This window comes from Phyllostomus discolor, chromosome 5, assembly GCF_004126475.2.
Source record: "Phyllostomus discolor isolate MPI-MPIP mPhyDis1 chromosome 5, mPhyDis1.pri.v3, whole genome shotgun sequence".
Lineage (NCBI taxonomy): Eukaryota > Metazoa > Chordata > Mammalia > Chiroptera > Phyllostomidae > Phyllostomus > Phyllostomus discolor.
This window is the reverse complement of record NC_040907.2, coordinates 85,549,157-85,572,261: the sequence shown is the minus strand read 5'-3', so window position 1 is coordinate 85,572,261 and position 23,105 is coordinate 85,549,157. Positions and strand designations below refer to the sequence as shown.

General features: G+C 41.5%; 1 long non-coding RNA gene across 2 annotated transcripts in view; it reads left to right on the top strand.

Moving 5' to 3' along the window:
- LOC118500733 overlaps positions 1-23,105 on the top strand; it is a 66,575-nt gene that overhangs the window by 31,360 nt on the left and 12,110 nt on the right. The window contains exon 3 of one of the 2 annotated variants that reach the window (XR_004903310.1): positions 16,063-16,165. This is a non-coding gene — a long non-coding RNA (uncharacterized LOC118500733). Of the gene's footprint in view, positions 1-16,062; positions 16,193-23,105 lie in introns of those variants that run through there. The other variant, XR_004903309.1, reaches the window with a different exon arrangement.

Below are 23,105 nucleotides of genomic sequence, written 5' to 3'. Positions count from 1 at the left end.
AATGAGGGGCAGTATTGTCGGTAGACTCTTGCCAACTTTTCTCTTACAATTTGGGAGGGGGGAGATGGCACTTACTAATTTGGCTTAAACTGGAATCTAAAATAAATGGGTATCAGTTTAATGACAACAAAAGTAAAGGTATATATTTACTCACTTCAAGAAATGTTAAGTTCAGTATTTTAATGTAATCTGTGTTTGCACAAATTTCAAGAAGTCTGTCACTGTTTAAGAACAGATGGTTTCTATCACCTGCCTGATCTCTGAAGGGGATAAGATTTCCTAAAGTGTCAGCTGTGTAAACCGGGAGCCAGTATGTTATTTCAATAAAGCCAAGGATAATATCATTGCTCAGAGGGACTCACAAAGTGGGAACCAACACAAGGTGAGGAGCAGTGCAGGTTTAACTGCCTGCTTCCCCTCACCAATGATTCGCTTCTTAAGTGAGGCAGGTTGTGGCATCATCAGTCTCAGGATAAAGGGTCTAGAAGGAGAAAAGGAGGGAAAGGTCAGCTCAGCGTTGTGAAACACAGTGATGCAGGCTGTTAACTGCAGACCATTTGGGCCGTCTTCACAATCCACAGTGGACCTTTTCTGTGTGTGCTCTTCATCAACTCCCTTGACACACTACCTAGATTTCTACCTTTTTCTAAATGATAGAAAAATGTGCATTAGCCTGGTGCCTACTAAATGAAATACTGTAAAGAAATTTTAGGGGTTTTCCTTTTTTGTTTTTTTTTTCTGGGGTCGGGGTGGGGTTGACTCTTAAACGGGCACAATTTCCCTAGAGAGTGTTAAGTGAGTTATCATTCTGGCATAAGAAATCAGGGCTAAGGAACAGCTGCATTTGTGAGCAGCATAACCTGATTGACCATTATCATGACTGTTCTTACAAATCTACTTGGTATATGTGGGTGATGCCCTTAATATGGGGTTTGACTACAACAGTGGTTAGCTTCACTAATTAGTTGAGTTTATAGGAAAGTATTTGGAATTAGTATTTGGAATTTATGTATCAGCGCCTGATACATAAATTAATGCAAAGTATATGTAAATAGGCCTCTAATTCCAAATGCTGCCTCTTGAGAAATCCACACCACAATTATATGGTTCCCACACTTACTACTCCAAGCATCTGCTGACACTTGAACATGGAGACATTTATGATTACAGAGCACTGTGGCTGTGAGTGAGGGCACATTGGGAGCTCCTATGTCACCGATACGACCCAGACTCAGGAGTCTCATGGGACTGGAGTGACAAGGCTGTTGTCTTGGAACTCAAAATTTTAACAAAAATGGTAGAAGAATGAGGGGAGAAAAAGGAGCTTGTTGTTTCCTCAGCAGCTCCAGGCCTGGCCATTCTCTAGTCCCCACTATTGCCAGTCAAGGTGGGACTGACTAAACCTGTTCAGATTAGGACCTCCAGGAGGATCTTAAAGCAGACACTGTGAGCCTGTTGACAGCAACCATGAGGGGGAGGCTTCATCTGCAGAGTTGCCACAAAGGCTCTGTGTATGATGTTAATGATTTGTTTAAGGGAAGTAAAAGTGTTCCTCCTGACAATATGTCAAAGCCACTGCTGTAGAATCCATGATTATTCTGTCCAGAGCAAAAGAAATGTTCTCTCAGTCCTCAGCACAGTAACTTGGGCCTGCAGGGAAGCTGAGCATAAGCCTTGGATTCAGTGAGTTGCACAGCAGAGGAAACAGGGGCAGAGTAAGCTCTCCAATGATGGTCACTTAAAATAAATAATGCCATACTGAACAATCCTGGATGAAAAAGGTAACTGTCAAAAAAATGTGTATGTCTTGCCCTGACTGGTGTGGCTCAGTTGATTAGGATTGTTCCACAAAGCCAAAGGTTGCCTGTCCAATTCCTGGTCAGGGCACATGCCTAGGTTGCAGTTTTTGTCCCCATCAGGGAATGTACAAGGTGCCTGGTCAGGGTGCATATGAGAGGCAGCTGATCTATGTTTCTCTCTCACGTCAATGTTTTTTTTTCCCTCCCTTCCCCTCTCTCTAAAATAAATAAATAAATAAATAAATATTTTTAAAAAATGTGTATGTCTCTTCTAAATCATCATAATACATAGGCAAACAGCCTTATGAAAATATTGTACTTGTGAATTCTCCCACCAATAGTTGGTGAGAAGGTACCTTTCCAATTCCCTGACATTGGGTATTGTTTTTTCCTTTCCTCTAACCTAATACTTAATTTACGCTTTTGACACCAAAATTACAACTAACACCTGAACTATTCAGAAACACCTGAAATCTAGCTGAACAGAAGTCCTATAACTAAGGATATAAAGTATAAGCCATGTGGAAACTGGTAGGAGGAATAGAGATGGAGAACACTGGTCTCACACCATCATGTGCTATTTAAAATTGGGAGGCATAACTAGGCTGTGGAGGTCCCTGCTAAGGAGGGGAGGGCTCTACACAAGGCCCTCCAACCAGAGTTCCAGAAATCCCTATAACTGCTGTTTGTGAAAACCAGTGGGGATGGTAACTGAATGAGATGGTGGGCTACTGGAATCCTAGGTGTTCCTAACACAAGACCCCCAGTGCAGGATTCACCTGCTCTGGGTGCCAGCACTGAGTTAGCTCAAAAGGCACCAGGGGCATATGGGGAAAAACTGAATTGTCTGGATTTGAAGCAAGGTTGTAGAGGCAGCTTTCTCCCAGACAGAAGTGCTGGCAGAGGCCATTGTTCTTTTGCTGAGCCTTTCCCCTTCAGGTCTACCAGGCAGAAGCCATATCTGAGTTTTCATCAATCTGGCTAACACCATTAGTCTTGTGGTGGTGATTCTGTGACACCCTGCCCCACCCAACCTGCAGGCCCACCCAAACCATTTCCAGTGAATTTCCCATGCAAATGGCCTGTCTTGGCTCATGCTGCAGATTCTCCAAAAATCTCTCAAAGGTTCACAAATCCCAGATAAGCAGCATTTGTCATTGGAATGCCCTATACCTCTTTCTAAGTGGTCCCAGGCCCAGCATTAGTGGCAGCCAACCTCAATTTGCAGTTTGGCCTCTCCCAGGCACCCCTGAGCCCAGCACAAATAGCAACCATCTGAAGATGGTTACATAGCCAGGCATCTGATCTTGGGATGTCTCAGAGCCAGTACACCCAGTGGGCAGCTTCAGACCATGCCAGAGCATCACCAACCCCATGTGCAAGTGACATACCCAAAGGGAAAACTCAGTAGGCACCAGAAATCCACTGAAGCGAGTGTTGCTCCATTGGATAGGACCCTGCACAGCAGATACTCCCTTGTAGCCTCAGCCATCACTCAAAGTAGATTAGCCTAGAAGTAAATCCCTCCCACCGATGTGCCAGCAGCAATCAAGGCTCAACTATAACAGGAAGGTATAGACCACCCTCACAGGGGGTGTACCTAGAACACTGAACTTGGATGAATGGAGAGGCTGAGCCACTGGGCCCCATAGGACACTTACTATATAAGACCACTCTACCAAGACCAGGAGGCATAGCAGCTCTACCTCACACATAAAAACAAACACATTGAGGAAGCCAAAATGAGGGGACAAAAATAGCATGCATCAATTGAAAGAACAGAACAAACTCCAGAAAAAGAACTAAATGAAATGAGGCAAGAAATCTAACAGATGCAGAGGTCAAAAGACTGGTTATAAGGATGCTCAATGAATTTAGGGGAAATAGATGAAGTTAATGAGAACTTCAATAAAGGGATGGGAAATGTAAAAATGGAGATAGAAAATATAAAAAAAGAACCAGTCAGAGATAAAGAATGGAACAACTGAAATAAAGAATACAAGGCAGGGAATACAAGGGTTTGATCTCCAAAATATATAAAGAACTCATTGGACTCCACATCAGAAAGACAAACAATCCAATTAAAAAATGGGCAAAGGACCTGAACAGACACTTCTCCAAGGAGGACATACAGAGGGCCCAGAGACATGTGAAAGGATGCTCAGTATCACTAGCCATTAGAGATACGCAAATTAAAACCAAAATGAGATACCACTTCACACTGGTCAGAATGGCCATAATAAACAAATCAACAAACAATAAATGCTGGTGGGGTTGTAGAGAACAGGGAACTCTGGTACACTGTTAGTGGGAATGCAAACTGGTGCAGCCACTGTGGAAAACTGTATGGAATTTCCTCAAGAAACTAAAAATGGAATTGCCTTTTGACCCAGCAATTCCACTGTTGGGTTTATACCCTAAGAATCCTGAAACACTAATTTAAAAGAACCTATGCACCCCAATGTTCATAGCAGCACAATTTATAATAGCCAAGTGCTGGAAGCAGCCTAGGTGCCCATCAGTAAATGAATGGATTAATAAACTATGGTACACTTTCACAATGGGATACTATGCAGTAGAAAGGAAGAAGGAGCTCCTACCCTTCGTGACAGTGTGGATGGAACTGGAAAGCATTATGCTAAGTGAAGTAAGTCAGGCAGTGAAAGATAAATACCATATGATCTCACCTATAAGTGGAACCTAATTAACAAAACAAACTGGCAAACAAAATATAGCCAGAGACATTGAAATTGACAACAAACTGATAGTAACTAGAGGGGAAGAGAGAGGGAAATAACGTGGGAAAGAGGGAAAGGGGCATAAATGAACAAGAATGAGGGACCTATGGACACAGCCAAGCGGGAGGTGGGTGGGATTGAGGATGGGAGGTGGGCGTGGGTAGGGCAGGGAAAAGTGGTGGTGGGAAAATGGAGACAACTGTATTTGAACATCAATTTTAAAAAAGTAAAAAATAAATACATAAAAAACTAAATAAAAACATGTAATCACCATTTAAAAAGAAAAGAATACAAGACAGGGAGTCAACAGTGGAGGAGATGGAACAGAGGCTCAAATTAGGGATTTGGAAGATAACAAAGCAGAAAACATCCCATCAGAAAAGAAAAAAGAAAAAAAATCCAAAAAATGAGGATAGTTTGAGGAATCTGTTGGACAACTTAAAGTGTGCCAATGTTAGCATCATAGAGGTGCTAGAAAGAGGAGAGTGAGAACAAGGAATTGAAAACCTATTTGAAAAACAAATGACTGAAAACATCCCTAATCTAGTGAAGGAAATAGAAGAGTCCAAGAAGCATAGAGAGTCCCAAACAAGACAAACCCAAAGACACTCACCCCAAGATACAGAATTAAAATGCCAAAGATTAAAGACAAAGAGAGAATCTTAAAAGCAGCTGTGGGAGGAGCTCCATCCAATAGAGCTCCTCCTGGCTGCCGGGGATGAGAAATCAGTCATTTTATACACAATCTTGCTGTTCTGGTGGGAAAAAGGGGTGGCAATTCCGTCCAGTGGAGAATGCCCTAGGCCCTTCTCCCAAATACTTTTATTGGGAATGGTATGTGTAGGTGTACACAGCATACGTGGATAGCTCATCAATCCATGACAAAAGGCTATAGTCATACAAAAACAGGTATTATCTACAGATGACAATTGAAGGAACACAGAGATCTGTCATAGGTCAGGGTCAGTAGTCATGCTGACGCCAGAGGGTCTTTAAGATGTGTTTCACAAGATAAGGAGTTTACTCCTTATGCCTTGAACTTAAACATCCAGTTTATATTGACAGGGCTATACCAAGCAAAGCAAGCTTCAAAGGATACAATGGTCTGATTGTATACCAGGTCTGATTCCACAGAAACCCTCAATGTTAGAGTCGGGTCATGTCTGCCACCTGTGTTACCTGGTTTTCCAGGGAGACTTACTAGCCCCTTTCAGAACTTGCTTTCATGGGGCTGCAATCTCAGAAACCTCACAGAGTGGTCCCCAACAGCAGTAAGAGAAAAGCAGTTAGTTACCCTACAAGGGAGCTCCCATAAGACTGCCAGCTGATTTCTCAAAGAAACTTGGCAGTCCAGAAGGGATTGGCTCAAAATATTCAAAGTGATAAAAAGCAAGAACCTACAACCAAGATACTCACCCCAGCAAAGGTATCATTTAGAATTGAAGGACAGATAAAGATCTTCCCAAGCAAGAAAAAGCTGAAGGAATTAATCACCACCAAACCAGTATTACAAGAAATGTTAAAGGGTCATCTTTAAGAAGGAAAAGAAAAATTAAAAACATGAATAACAAAGTAGCAATAAATACATATCTATAAAAATTTACTTTAAATACAAATGGAATAAATGGCCCAATCTAAAGAATAGGGTGGCTGAATGGATAACAAAATGAGACCCTTGCATATGCTATCTATAAGAGACTTACTTCAGATCAAAAGGCACACACGGACTGAAAGTAAAGTGATGGAAAAAATATTATAAAAATCAAAATGGAAAAATAGTATGGAAATTAAAATAAAAAAGCAGGAGTAGCAATACTTGAAATACACAAAATAGACTTTAAAACAAAGGCTATAACAAGAGACAAAGAAGGACCCAGTAATTCTATTTCTTGGTATTTATCAAGAGAAACCCAAAACACTAAATAGTAAAGACATGTGTATCCATATGCTCATTACACCATTATTTACAATAACCAAGATATGAATGCAACCTAAGTATTCATCAGTAGGTGATTGGATAAAGAAATAGTGGTGCATATGGACAATGGAATATGACTCAGCCGTAAGAAAGAATGAAATCTCGGCATCTGCAACAACATGGATGGACCTAGAGGATATTGTGCTGAGTGAAATAAGTCAGACAAAGAAAAAAAATGCCATATGATATCACTCATCTGAGAATTTTAAAAACCCAAATAGCTCTGACTAGTGTTGTTCAGTTGGTTGGAGCATCATCCTGTAAACTGAAATGCTGCAGTTTCAATTCCCCGTCAGGGCACACACGTAGGTTGCGGTTTTGGTCCTGGGAAGGGCATGTACAAGGTATGAAAAGCCACTGATTGATGTTTCCCTCTCACATCAATGTTTCTTTCTCTCTCTCCCATCTGTCCCCTCTCTCTGCAATCAATAAACATGTCCTCAGATTAGAATAAAAAGTATATTAAAAAATAATAACAAAATAAGTGAACAGGCAGAACAGAAACAGACTCATAGATACAAGAGAACATTTTGACGATAGGCAGGTTGGAGGGGGTTGAGGAACTGGGTGAAAAATGTGAAGGGATCAGAATTATAAATCAGTAGTTACAGAATAGTCATGGAGATATAAATTAGAACATAGGGAATATGATCAACAATGTAGTAATTACATATGGTATCATTTGGGCACTAGATTTATTGGGGTGATCACTTCAGAATGTATATGTCTAATCATTGGATTGTACACCTAAAACTAATATAGTATGTCGGCTATAATTTTCAAAATAAAAACATATTAAAAATGAAGTGGTTTTCTTGCAGACAGCATATGATTTGGGTCCTATTTTCTGGTCCACATTGGCAATATGTTTTTTAATTGGTGCATTTAGACCATTGACATGGGCCTGTGGTTTTGATGAAGCTCTGGCAGATCCCAGTAGCAAATAGTCCTGCTTGGATATGTACTGGGTGAGATAAGATAATTAGTGCATCTAGTATGGTGTCTATGACATAATAAGCACTCAATAAATATTAGGCCTCATTAGGATTAGGCAATATTAGGATTATGATTTTAACTTTTCTGTTTCAAGATTTACTCTTTGAATGTCCTTCACGGTGCCTCAGTGTTACTGAAGAGATTGCTACTTATTTGCCCAATCTTGTTCCATTCGTATATTGTCACTTCCAAATTCTGTTTTAAGTCACATCAAAGTAAGCATTCATTTAGCTGACAATCTATAAGAGAGTGTCTTTCCACATAAAACAAACCAATTTATAGCCATTGCCAATAGCTCTTTTTTGAAGGAAAGGCCATTTTCCTTAGTTGATTGCAAAGAACAGTGATTAATTCAGCTCATCAGCCTGCAGCAGCAAATGCTAAATAGGGCTTCATTGTGCAAAGCCCTCTCGGTCTCTTAAAGCCTATATTTCTAAATTTGTCAGAATTTCCTGAGCCTAGACTAGATGTCCAGAGGCCAGTTAGTCCACCTTTTTGCTTCCTACACTATTTTTAAGGACCTCTAATAAAAATAGGGTTTGTTTTTCCTTGGCAATGGGCCATTAGGAGAGGGGAATTTGGTTGAAAGTGAATTGGTCGCCAGTGACCCAAAGGGTACAAAGTCTGAAGCTACAACTATAGGACATGTTTAAGGAGCATATGGGGGGACTTTCCTCCTCCTTGCCTGTGCTGGTGAGAGGAGGCGTGTGGTCAGATGCAATGGAGACAGAAACTTTGTTAGTGTAATACCCAAAGGAGTTTTGCTACAAGAACACCAGTGTGGCAGGAAAACACTGGGCTCCTCTTTCTGATGCTCTACTATGAGGAAATAATTTGAGGCCCATATTCAACATGACCTCCAGGACCTTGCTTTGGACCCCCTGGAGGAGTCAGTACCATTCAGGGGAACTGAGGGGTAGAAAAGACCCGGAAGAATGTAGAGGAAGGAACGAGAGTGAGAGCAGAGAGATAGGGACTTCCAATCACTAATCCCTGTGGAATGGATGTCAACTAGATGGGATGAGACAAATATGGAACTGTGTCCTGGACTCTGTGGTCGTCCGACTTTGAGGGCATTTTCTTTCTAGTAGCAGGCAGACCTGCTCACTGGACCAGACATTGTAGGCATGGCTGAGCAGTTTCCAGGACCTTCCTCTCCCTTTCACAGGTTAAACATAGACTAAAGCATCTGAGCCACTCTGCAAAGCAGGATCCACAAGAAAGGGAGACTGGTTGTCTGAGGGAGACTTTATGCCCTTTCTCAAATGTGCCCTGTAATCTTTTCAGCAACTTGTTATAGAGGCCTGGCTCCTGCTAGCCATGGATTCAGGAACTGGGCCCCGCTGCTGAGAAATGCCTTGCCTTGATTTGTTCTGCAGTTAGGGAGGGAAGGTAAAGACACTGCTGATCCCCTTTATTTTGACCCTGATAAGAATTTGGGAACTGAACTTGTTTTCTGTCATTCATTTTGCAGCCGTTGGTTCTAGTCTGAGTTGTGCTTAATATTTTTGTTATGCTCTTATGTTTGTCTTAAACTCATACATCTTCACTTTTTCCCTCTTTATTTCTCTATAAATTAACAAAACTTTTGCCACTTCTTTTCCCTAGTCCTCTGCACAGCCAATTTTTGTGTATTATATTCTGCAAGCTATTTATTACTTATGGAAACCATATGAACAAATTGGTAAAAACCACAGTGGTCAGTTTGTTAAATTCATCATAACAACAGGTTATGTCTTTTTGGCTGAGTTTTGTAGTTTATTAATATGATAATATTTTGGTTTTGGTGTTTCCAAGGTGGTCCCTCATACCTGTTTTCATATATTTTTTATTCACTGACCTCTCTGAAGAAGGCATGTCTAGGGTCCGAATTTTACAGATATGGACACCATGACTCAGAGAAATCGCCAGCTTCTTCATGGTGAGCCAGGCTAGGAGCAGGGTCTCTGGCCCCACGCCCTGCTCTCATGTGTTTCCTATTAAGCCCACTCTGAAGGTGGAAAGAAGTCCGGTGTCTCAGGGAGACATACTGCATTTGTGTGGGTTAAACATGGATATCCCAAACAGCTGTTGTTTCTGCAAAAATGGTCAAGATGTTGACTTTTAAAGTCTCTGGCTACCTGTGGGGGTGGGAGGATGAGGTTTCAGGCAGACTTGTTTTCTCTTTGGAAGCAGGGACTTCAGCCTGTGCTATGTTGCTCATCTGCACAACCACGGGGGCTGTCAAAGCGTCAGGTTTTCTGAACTGCTGGCAGAATTGCACTTCTTATTTCTCAGAAAACACGCACTGCTGTGAGGGGAAGGAAGAGCTGGTTTTTCTGCAACTGCTTAGCTGTTACGAGCATAAAGCCATATCTCCAAGGCAGCAGCAGTCATCATGGCACCGCAGGACCCTTCCTGACTGCAAATGCCCCTGCCCTGCACCTCAGGGCTGCTCTGCCCCTGGCATGCTGGGCAGTGTTGCCCAGAGAAGCCACAGGCTCCAAGCAATAGATGGCAGCACAGATGAAAAGATGTAGTCTGCACTTAGGATTTGTCCCCAGGAGTGCAGATCAAGCCAAGCAGAGTCAGAGCGGACCCCATAGAACAAAGCTACATCTTCCTATTACTGTTCAATGTACATGTGCTAGGAATGAGCAATTTCACACCTTTCTCTTGGTTTGTTAAGACATTAAAAAGAAAAATGCTAATGTGACTGGAACTAATTTTCTGAAGCCTATGGAGGAGGTAGATGTCAGTAATTGGCTATCAGGTTGTTATTTACGGGCTCTTTGTTGCTACTAGGGTAGTGGCACTTTATAGGCAGCTCCCAGTGGCTCAGGAACCAGGCCGAATACTGCATATAAAGCATCATCCTGCAATTTATCCCTCTAGTATGTGGGAGTTGAACCTTGAATCATTTGCTTGATGGGTTTTTTTTCTCCCCCGGAAACAGGAAAAAGAACCTCAGTTTTCTCCCTAAGCCTCAGGCGACAGGGCTCATGCAGGAAGTCCCTGGCCTTGCCTGGAAAACAAAGATGTATACATGTCCCCTGGCCCTGCAAACACAGCTCAGCTTTCAGCAGCAGTTGGGGCCCGGCATCACCTTCCCCTCCCCTGGGCTGATCCCACTGTAAATCATCCCATCTTGGGGTTCACTTCTTCTTTTCACACAGGCGTCTTTGTGAGTGAGAGAAAGAATCCATAGAACCTTAAACTAAATCCCCACGGGAGCCAGGGGCACTGGTGTGTGTTTGCACACAAACCTGTGTATTTCACAAACCAACCCAGAAAGACGGTGATCTAGCTGATTCACAGATTCTTGCCAGCAATACCGTCAGCTTCATAAAGCTCCCGTTGGTTACCCTGATAGTCTGAAATGTCTTCCTCATGCCTGGGGATATGACAGGACCAGTACAGCTATGCCCTTCACATTTTGTGGGCTGGGTGGGCTCCCTGAAATGCTTTTGTGAACTGCTGGCTGTGCCCAGGACCCCCTGCCTCACAGCTTCCTCAGAGGGTGGACTCGAGGTGCCCATGGCAATCCCTGCATCTGTGACATCGCTGCTGCACCTTCCCCACCGCTTCTTGCATCAGAGGAGAGCTCAGAGGCCACGAGAAAACTACCAGTTGTCTCTGGAAATGGCCATCCTGGTTTTCAGTTTTCCCTTTGATTGTTTGCTAATAGCATCTTAGAAGTGTGCTGAGAACTTCGCCACAATTGCTTTGGTTCAGACAGGGGCACAGATACTGTTTTAAAATAAGGAAGTTGAGCTGGAAATCTGTATGGATATCCTCCCTGACAATGTGATTCCCGGAAGTCCCAGTGGCTCCATTATTGAAGTCACCTCATCTCTTTTCTATATTTTCCACTCCCTTCCTTCCTTTATGAGTCTTTTTCTCATTGGGAGCAATCTCCAAACACCTCAGTTAAGTTTACAGGGTGCTTTGGATGTAGTTTTTTTTTAGGTAAACCTTTTCATTGAGTATAACATTCACACAGAAAAGTGCACAAAGTGAACATGTTAGTGTAGCAAGTGCCCTAACTGGGAACCAGAACATCACTGGCATCCCAGAAGCTCCCTTTGGGCCTCTTCCAGCCACTACACTTGCACAAGGGCAGCTGTCTGCTGCCTTCTGTTTGTAACTTGATTTTGCTTGTTTTTGAACTTGTCTTAAATGGACTCATGCAACAGTATGTCTCTGAGATCCATCCACGTTAAGTGCTGAAGAACACAGAAATTTGTGACTTGTTTTGAAAGAGCACTCAGAAAAGGAGTAAGAGAAAATTACTTTGGAAAGGAATCTTAAAACAAACTTGAGTGTGCATGGGAGATCTTAGAGCCTTGGCCTTCCGAGCTGAACTAAGCCAGAGGTGGAGGTGAAGTGAGACCCCCGCAGCCTCCTGCTCCCAGGACAACCCCGGCTTCAGCTCTCTTCTGATCCCTGATTTAAATTTTGACAAGTTGAATATTACTTGTTTGTTTCAGTGAGTTTACATACCAAGCTACAGACACCTTATTAAAAGACTGCTCGACTGAGATTTGGAATCAAAGTAAAGTGGATCAGTTGAGAATCTACATCCAAGGAGTGTAGGGGCAAACCAGCCGACCATCGAAGCAATCACCAGGCCAAAAGGGCTTCTGTGCTTCTTCTTCACTTACCCATGTCTACAGGCTCTAGACTAGGTCCTTCCTTATTTTTCATTTGCAAATAGGATTACCGTAGTATAGAGTCAAAGGTGCAAGCAATGATTTTACATAGCGTTGTTTTATACACCACTAAGAAAGAAAAGATGTGCAAGATGAGGAGTAGAATAGGAGACCCCCCACATACAGCTGAGACACCAGAATTATTCTCTGTGTGTGAGTAAAGAGAAATAGCTGCCACACACAAAGGGCAACGGGAAAACATGCCTACCTCCACCTGGGCACGAGGGAGAGAAAGGAAAATAAGCCCCCATGAGGATTTGAATCACAAAGCAGTATTCTTATCAGTTAGTGGATGGAATTTACACAGGCATGCACAGAATTGGAAGTAACCTCTGTTTGGTAGCACACCCAGGTTCTGACAGAAGCACATGCAGATCTCTTTGGGAGAATTAGACTTCCATCCAAGCAACTGCAGTTGTAACGTGCCATTAATTGTAAAGATGCTTCAAATTTCAGAGAATGTGAATTCATGACACGTGGTAATAAAACCTCCTACTCAGACTTGTGGCAGAGCTCAAAGTGCTTAGTACATAGTAAGTTCAATAAATTGTAGTCACCACTGAGTAGACTGTCCACTCTTTCTGTATCTATGATAGGCAACCCAGAGAGCACTGGTAACTCTGGACAAAGAACAAAATAGATGTAATAAAATATTTTTAAAATAAAAGGAGAAGCCTAGAATGGTCAGGGAAGGCCTAATGAACAAAAGAGGCTTTGAGTCTGGTAGTGAAAGACTGAACAAGGGGAGAGAATCTTCCAAGCTGTGGAAGCCATTTGAGCACAGCTTCTGAGGTGGGTGTAAACACGGCGTACAAAGGAGAGGAGGGAGCTAGGCCCAAGGGCACGGGTGTAATGGGTACAGGTGTGACCAGGAATGCATTAGGGTAGGTGGTTTGGAGTCCTGTCATAGAACAGATTCACGGCTCCTGGGGAAGGGGAGCTGTGCTGTCAGCTGTCACCCAAGCTGGGCAGTATTAACTTTGATAAGGGGGCCAGCATAGAAAGATGAGACTTGGGGAGGTCCTAAGCTGTGCTGTGATTTGGTAGGAGAGCTGCGCTGGGACACTGTGCTGCCCAACTGGAGGAGACAGCCGGCTAGGGGCTCTGATCAGCTCGAGGAACAGAAGAGCCTGCTGGCCAACCTGGCCACCTGTGATTGACAGGGGAAAGGGTGGGCAGGATTTCAGTCTAACAATCTGATGGGTAAAAGAGATGAAGAAGAGGGAGGAATTAACAGTGAAGAGCCTTCCCCTTCTCCCAGCATGGGACCCTGAGCCCAGGGATAGGGCAGGGGTACTCTGGCTCGGACTGATGTCACTTTATGAGAACCTCTGTGGAGTGGGTTTCAGGTCGGCTTCCCTGTCTCCCGAGCTTCCTCAGACTCCCTGACTGCTCATGGTCTTACTTTCTACCTTCCCTGAGCCCCAAATGAATTCATTTTATCACTTTCTGCATTTTCTCACTTCCAAAGTCAGCTGGGACCTCACTCACCCAGATGATACCTTGGCTGAGTCTTTGACAAAACTGGCACAGAGTCCCCCAACGGAAGACTGGTTCCCTTTATCTTCCCTTTTCATTGTCACTGTTGAGTCCAGCCTCTCCAAAGCTTTTCTCCATTTCGGGACAGTTTGGGATGGTGGGAATTGGCAGGGACACACCCTCCAGATGAAAACAACTGAAAGCGCAGGTCCCCCACTGGTGTGCCAGGAGGGCAGCAGCCACCACAGAGAACAGAAGAGGCTTTGATCATTTCTAGAACTCTCCAAACTCCTCCTCAGTACCCCTACAAATAATCAACTGTGAGACAAGCAATACAATGGAAATTAAAACGAAGCTGAAGGAATGGAAGCTGAAGGGCCAATAAACACAAAAAAAGACACACAGCTTTATCATAATTGGAAAAATGAATGTCTGATATTAGCAAGTGCCAGAGAGAATAAGGGGAAACAAGATTTCTAAAAATGGGAGTGTGTATCATACAAAAACTGGGGAGAAATCTCATCTTTTTCTATGGGTGAAGATGTACATACTGTAGGACCCAGTAACTCATCTATAGAAAAGGAGTCACAAGAACCTGTGCACAATGTTTCTAACAGCAACAAAGTGGCAACAAGCTAACTGTCCTTTAGCTGGGGAATGAATAGACTATTCAGTCAATACAGCAGTAAAAATGTGCGAATGGGGTCTGCACGAGTTTCAATAGTGTAAGGCTGAAAGGAAAAATAAAGAGCAAAAAGATACAGTAGGTTAACATTTATGTACATTTTAGAAACTCTCAAAACAATAGTAGATGTTTCGTATGCAGTAAAAAATACAAAATCAGGCCTAGAACCAGAGCACACGGCCTCAGCACAACGGTGGCCTCAGCATGTGGGTATGTGTGGGTGGATGTGATCCCAGTGTGGGGGCTTTCTTCTCTCTCAGGGTTTTTTTTTTTTTTTTAAGAGAAAGATATCTGCAATTGAACAGTAAAATGCTGGCATGTTTTTTGTTTTAGTGGTGAGTATATAGGTGTCCGTTGTGTTGTTTTCTATATGTTTGAAAGGGTTCATAATTTTCTTTAAAAATAAACAATAAAAGGTTGCAAAGAAATGTATCAAAATATTTATAGAAATGTATTACAATGTTCACAACTGCTTGTGCCAGCATGGGAGGGTTGTGTGATTCTTTTCTCCCCTTGATTGTGCAAGTTTTGTGATTGTAGTATGTTTATCATGAAAAAAATTATAGATGATTTTTTTTAACTTTAAAAAATATAATTATATGGAAAAATGAATAGCAAACTATGGTATAATTCTTGAGGTTTGCATCTTTCTACCAGCCTCTTATCAAATAGGGGTTCCTTTGTCAGGTGTGATTAATACAGTCCGCTGGGGAGGGGATTAGCAGGCATCTGTTGGAGGGCTCCTGGCCTACAAAGAGCACAGTGTTGCTAATTCTGACACCAATATTTCCACAGGACTGAATTGATGGGATCTTTCTGAATGTGTTATTTGTGGCACGCAATGAAAAAGATCTTGTTCGCCAGCCAGACTCTAGGCCGGAAAAGGACAGATTTCTATTCAGGTTCTTATTGCTCAACTTAAAACTGGCATTTTCGTAGTAACCAAAATGAATTCAGCAGTAATTTTGTCGAGTGAGGCCTTGGGTCTACAGGAGAGATTGGCCCTGTCCTCTAGCTGCTGGGGTGACTGCTCCCTGTGAAATCCAAGCAAAGTTCCCCAAGTCCCCAGTTCACAATGCTGGGAGAGGCGGCATCCCAGCCACATTTGCAAGGTGGTGGGGCTGTTTTAAGATTCCTCCCAGCTGCCTCTAGCTTCTTGTTTTGAAATCCTTTCCCCAAATTCCTGATGGCCTCACTGCATTGCCCCTCCTGTACTCGCAGTGGCCCCACTGCGGGGCGGTGTGGGGGAGTACCTGTCTCCTCAAAGTCTCAGGAGTTGGGTGTGTGATGGGGTGAATGCACCAGTTTCCTCCAAATGAACACATATCCCTGATGTTTCAAGTCCTTGTTACAAGAAGCGCCTCTGCTCTCTTTGCCATCTGGAACTTCTCAGCGGCTCTTCCTTCAAGCAGGACCCTTCCTACCGCTTCGTTGCTTTGCTCCTCTCCACCTACCTTTTCGTTTTTCCTGGTCTAGGGTCTCCTGGCCTTTAACTCTTGGGCTACTCTGAGGAAAATTTTTAAACAGAACAATTTTGTTCTAACAGCATCACTGCCACCTCTCTTGGCTTTGCCCCAGGGGCTATTTTTTTTTTCACAACAAAATGGTAACCCAACGGGTATTGTTGGAATGAGTTTGCCACACTAAGTGAAATTCTGCCTGCGGAAGGTAAACTATCATTGCCCCCATCCCACAGGCTTGCCCTGCCTCATCCCTGATAGTACAGTTTTGGAATCCGGACACACCAGGAATTGAACAGCACTGTGCTAAGTGTCAAAACTAAGCCATTATATGACCTGGTAAGAGATTATTTAAATGATTGAAATGGTGGAAACTGAAGAAGAATTTTCAGCAACATCTCTGTAACTGGCTGTTCCTATCGGCAGGCTAACTACACAGCCCGGGGCAGCTCCTCTTGTGTGGAAGAAGCATCAGCCCAGAGTGATCAGCCATTGCCGCTGCCAGGGCAAGTGGAAGGAGGGTCTCGACTCTGCCTCAGTCCTGTTGCCCAGGACAGAGGGAGGGCTGTATTTTCTGCCTGCAGATAGGAATAAAGAACACTCCAACTAGGAAAAACCTTGGAGCCCTAGTCCAGGGGAGCCGAGAGTTAATTTCTGAAAGTGGCCACACCAAGAGCCACCTGTGCCATAAATGGCCTCCTGTATTAAGAAAAAGTTGAAAAACCAGAACTGAAAGAAGCAGAGAACTTTCTACAATGCCAGTGCAGCCTTAAGTATGTTTTGGAAGTAAGTAGCATCACATGGAACCAGCTACAAGCAAATACATTGCCTAGCAAGGAGCTTGGCCCATAGCAATTACTCAGTTAAAGTTTCTTGAGTGGAAAAAAGGATAACCAAACTCAGCAATCTATGGAATCAGTCATGGTAGCCTTGATTGTGGCTCTCAGCCCAAGATTTCCCTGGGCTTCACCCATGCCTGAGGTGGCCCTTAGCCCCCACATGAACCAAGAGGCATCATCCGGGGCTGCAGCTGAGACTCCCTATTACTGCCTGGAGTCCTGACCTGAGCCAGGACCCATCTCCAGGGTGTCAGGGTAAGAGGGGGCTTTGGTTGAGGATGAGTGAACTCATACAGCTAGTGGGAGAAAGGGAACATGAGCATACTCATTCCACTGGGGGTAGTGTGGGGCTGGAGCCTCTTTGCTCCTGTTTTCTCTCTGTGCATTTGCCTTATTATGACAAGGAACAAGTTTTTCTTCAAGGCTTCCCTCCACCCCTAGGTTCAAGTCAACCCTGGGTGGCCAGTGCATCTGATGGGGAACAAGGGACACCTTGGGGGAATCTGGGGCTTCTAATATTTGAAATGCTCCCTTGACAGTGTCATATGAGCCGCCACTCTGGAAGGGCTATCCTAAGAGAGGAAACAAATGAGGGTGGGAGTAAAAAATGATTAAGTACTCAGATTGTGGTCCCACCAGAGGACCCAAACCCAGTACAGAAGTGACCCTCTGTATAGCAGCTATTTTCAAAATGGCAGCAGTGGGGGCCTGACGCTCCACATCTGGTTGAATGTCACTCCCGTACTCATTACCCAGGATATGGAAATAGAGTGAGCATTTGAGAAGAAAAAATGTGTTCAAGGACACAGATTTTCCATTTGTTTTTACTTCTGAGAACCCTTCAACGGTGCATTTCCACTACTACTTTTCTTCTGTAGCTATTATTTTAGTTCTTATTTGAATCTTTGGCCATAAAGCAAGGTGAAATAGATGTGGGACTTAAAGAATTAATCATTTGGCACTGGGCATACCAGTTTCCAGCAAAGGTGCCGCTACCAGCATATCTGGTGCTGACACAATTGTTGGAGAAAGCACTCTGCACTGTCCATCAAGTCCTTCCAGAGTGGCGTCTGTGTTCACGTCATTTGTGCTGACTCCTGAAGGAGACAGAGCAGCGGAATAACCGCTGATGGGGATGAGGTGGGTAACCAACATCCTGGTTGGAGTGGTAGTCAACCTACAATGAAATTTAACCTAAAACGAGCCTGCTATCGAATCAACTAGATAGAAAGGGAATGTTTAACAGGGGAGATGACCCATTTTATCAAGAGAGCTTCTTGTTACCTGCTTATGATAATAAAAGTGTGTGTCATCCCAAGTGGTATTTTGTAAAATTAATAGGTGATATTATGTGGGTGAATATCATCATTCACATATATGCATACCTGTTGTCTCTTGCCTACAAACTGGATGGCAAGATCCCTATGGTTAAAAATCACCTTTTTCATGCCTAACAGACCATTGAATTAAACTTTACTTACTTTGTGGACACTTGCCACATCTACCCTAGCAGGAGCCAGTGAATCATTGACCCAGGATGGGAACAGAGCTCAGGCACATTACCAGTCTCATCCATGTTACTGTATAGGTTTGCACTAAATTATTTACTGAGTGGAATATATACCCTAATTATCCTAGGGATAAAAATTTTAAGAGCTAAACTTTATTATGGAAAATTTCATAAAATTTTTATAAATATTGAGACATAGTATAGTAAATCCTCATATACCCATTACCCAACTTAATAATTATCCACTCATGCCCAATCTTTTTATCAAATGAACTGACTTCCTCTGAATTATTTTGAAGCAAACCTCAGATACCACATTTTTTGATCTATAAATATTTCAGTATGGTTTTGTAAAATAGTAAAACTCTTTTTTAAAAACCAAATCAATATCAGATCTATAATAATAATTACTTAATATCATCAAATACCCATTTATTTAAAAATTCTAATGATTATATCATAAATCTTTCATAGTTTAAATAAAGATTAAAAAAGGATCAAATCATTACAATTGATTGATATGTCTCTTATGTCTCTTCTGATTTCTAATTGCTCCCCCCCTACACCCTGCCTTTGGAATGTATATGTTGAAAAAACCAAATTATTTGTCCTTTGAGACCTGGATTTTGTTAATTACATTCATTTGGTATCTTTTAGCACGTGTCTCTGTTTTCTGAATTTCTGGTCATTAAATATTAGGCTCAATTTTACTTTTTTTATTAAGAATACTTCACAGATAGTGTTGTGTACTTCAACCAGAAACCACAGAATTTCTGGTTATTTATGAGCATTGAATAGATTATTTCATTTCAGGTGGCAAAATCATAATTTTCTAATTTTTAAATGTTTTATCCTTCATTTTGTTTGCTGGAATGCTTCTATAAAGAGAAACTATTCCTCAACAACTATTTGATTATCTACGGTACAATTTATAACAGAAAAACCCAGATAAATGCTTCATTATTTTCCTTTACCAGTTTTCAAAATATTAAGTTGGTTTCCTGGTATATAACAATCAGTAAATTGTTGTAGCTGTTGCTATTGTTTCTGGGTGTCAGAATGAACAAATGAATTTGAATGTGGAGGTGCATTTCAGCCCATCGCTGTTTTTATTCTCACTGATGCTCGAACAATCACATCTTCAGCCATGGCAGCCTTGGAGACATAGCAAAGATGATGCCTTCCTTCCATCATGGAACTTACATTTCTAACTGGAAAGACTGTCAGTAAACCATAAGCAAGATAAATAAAGCAGATGGTGTTAAAAGATGATATAATACCATGGCATGCTGGGGAAAACAGAAAGAGTTGAATCTGGCAAGAATTGTATATGTGAGGCACTGCATTGTTACATAGAAGGGTCGGTGGTGTCATTTCAGCAAAGATCTAAAGGAGGTGGGGGAGTTAGGCCTGCAAAACTCTGGGAGATGAATGTTCAGGTAAAGGAAGTGACCAGAGTCAAACTCTAAGGCGGGACTGTGCCTGTTTTGAGTGTTAGTTAAAATCGTGTCATATTGTGTCTGTATCACAGTTTGTGACTCATTTTAAAAACTCAACACTGTGCTCCTAAAGTTCAACCATATTTGGGGGTATATCTGTTTATTAATTCTCGCGGCTGTATAACAGTCCATTATATGATATATCACAATTTAATTAATCAATTAACATTTGGGTGGTTTCTATTTTTTGCCATTATATATAATACTGCTATGAACATCTATCTTTTCTCCCAGGGTGTGTGAGCAAGAGGTTCTCTAGGACAGTGTACCCAAGCTATTTCATACCATGGTACATATAGAAAGTGATAATCTATGTCATGCGTTGGGGTAAACTGAGGTGATGTGGGACTATTTATAGGGATCTGGTGAAAAAATTATTATGTTTTCCCTGTATTATGTAATTACAGTACATAATGATCTCTCTTCTCTTCTAAAGTTTTCCTTTTTCTTTTCACTCTTTCCACCAAAAAATTATCTTCACCAAAAATATCTTCACCAAAAAATTCCCATTCCCAGAATATCTGACCATAGGTAGAATATAGGTACAAATCAATCTAAACCAGTATTTCTTAAAATGTAGTCTGTCAGTATCAGGTAATACTACGTTCATGTTCACCAGCTAACCGGAAAGAAAAAATGTAAACTCACTATGCCAGCTGTAAGCTGAGGCACATCACAGTTTCAAAGGATGAACAAAGCTCCAAGTAGTGCGAATGAAGGAACAGTGGAGAGAGAATCAAGTCATCCTATAAAACATACTTCTGTAGCAGGTGCAGTAGCAACTTACTCATGTTGGAAGTAGTTGCTGGTTTTAGCAAAATAATGCCATCTGTCACCTTAATTTAATTCTTATAAGTAAATCTCACTGCTTTTATAACTTTGTCTTCATTTTATAAATTGGTTTTACCTATCTACCATTATGCATGTATGTATTTATTTATTTATCCATAGATGTGGGTAGGGGAGAAAGAAAGGGAGAGAAACACTGATGAAAGAGAGAAACACCAATTCGTTATCTTCTGTACACGCCCTGACTGGGGACTGAACCCACAACCCAGGCATGTGACCCATCTGGAAATGGAACTGGCAAACTTTCAGTTTGCGGAATGATGCTCGACCAACTGAGCCACACAGGCTGGGGCTGGTTTTAGTTTTATAGCTATAGAAGTATACACAGAAAACTCTAATAAGAATAAAAATGAAGTGCAAACCCATTTAAGAATTTTTTCCATTTATTTATTTTCTTTAAAAAACTTTTATTATGTTTTTTTCCATTACCATTTAGTCCCCTTATACTCTTCCCCCTGTAATCATCACACTGTTGTTCAGAGTCCTTTTCCTTTTTGCTCAATCCCTCCAGCCCCTAACCTCCCCCACCCTAGCTATCCTCCTGCTCTCTATCTATGAGTCTGTCTCTATTTTGCTTGTTAGTTCAGTTGTTCATTAGATTCCACATGTGAGTGAGATTATATAGTATTTGTCATTCTCTGACTGGCTTATTTCACTTAGCATAATGTTCTCCAGGTCCATCCATACCATTGCAAAGGGTAACATTTTCTTCTCTTTTTTTTTTATAGCCAAGTAGTATTCCATTGTGTAAATGTCCTGTAGTTGTTTTATCTACTCATCTACTGATGGACACGTGGGTTGCTTCCATATCTTGGTGATTGTAAATAATGCTGCAGTGAACATAGGGGTGCTTATGTTCTTTCAAATTAGTGTTTTGGGTTCCTTCAGATAAATTCCCAGAAGTGGGATTGCTGAGTCAAAATGCAGGTCCATTTTTAATTTTTGGAGTTATCTCCATACTGCTTTCCACAGTGGCTGCATCAATCTAGTCATACCAACAGTGCAAAAGGGTTCCCCTTTCTCCACATCCTCACCAGCACTTGTTTGATTTGTTGGTGATAGCCATTCTGACAGGTGTAAGATGATACCTCATTGTGGTTTTACTTTGCATGTCTCTGATGATTAGTGACATTGAGAATCTTTTCATATGTTTATTGGCCATCTGTATGTCTTTATTCACTTTTTAATTTGGTTATTTGTTTTTTTGGTGTTGAGTTTTGTAAGTTCTTTATAAATTTTGGATATTAAACTCTTATCAGATGCATCGGCAAATATGTTCTCTCATTTGTAGGACATGTTTTTATTTTGTTAATGTTTTTCTTTGCTGTGCAAAAACTTTTAGTTTGATGTAATCTCATTTGTTTATTTTTTCTTTTGTTTCCCTTGTCTGGGGAGGTATATCTGATAAAATATTGCTACAAGCAATGTCCAAGATTTTGCTGCCTGTGTTTTCTTCTACAATTTTCATGGTTTTGGGTCTAACATTAAAGTCTTTGATCCATTTTGAATTTATTCTTGTGTGTGGTGTAAGACAGTGGTCTAGTTTCATTTTTCTGCACTTATCTGTCCAATTTTCCCAACACCATTTATTGCATAAACTATCTTTAGCCCATTGCATGTGCTTGCTTCCTCTGTTAAATATTAATTGACTATAAAGTTGTCGGTTTATTTCTGGGCTCTCTATTCCATTCTATTTATTTACATGTCTGTTTTTATGCCAGTACCATGCTTTTTGATTACTATGGCCTTGTAGCATAGTTTGATATGAGGTAGCATGATTCCTCCAACTTTGTTCTTCTTTTCAGGATCACTGCTGCTATTTAGGGCCTTTTATGGTTCCATATAAATTTTTGACCTCCAATGCTTATGTCTTTTACATCCTTAGTTAGGTTTATTCCTAGGTATTTTATTCTTTTTTTTCATTATTGAACTTTTATTATAATTTCCTTATAGACATTGTACACAAAACCCTGGATATCCATAATCGCTCTATGCCTACTATATGAAAAGGGACATGAATTATGAGCTGTGCAAAGGACACCAGACTATGACTTCCTTGTCCTACTCTCCCACTCTCCTCCTCCAGTTCCAGAAGGATTCTTTTTTTAAAAATCATTGTTGAAGTACTGTTTTCTCCCTTTTACTCCCAATCCAGCCCACCCACCCAACCCTTCCCACTTCCCTCCCATTACCATCCTCCCCCTAGTTTTTGTCCATGTGTCCTTTAAATTTGTTCCTGTAAACCCTTCCCATTCTCCCCTGAAATTCCCTCTTCTCTCCCCTCTGGTCACTGTTGACCCTATGTATTTTATTCTTGTTGAAGCAATTGTGAATGGGATTCTCTTCTTAATTTCCTTTTTTGTTAGTTCATTATTGCCATATAAAAATGCAATTGATTTCTGGATATTATTTTGTATCCTGCTATTTTGCTGAATTCATTTATCAGTTCTAGTAATTTGTTAGTGGAATATTTGGGGTTCTGTAGGTACAGTGTCATGTCATCTGCAAATAAAGACAGTTTTACTTTTTCTTTCCAATTTGGATGCCTTATATTTCTTCTTGTGATTGCTGTGGCTAGGACT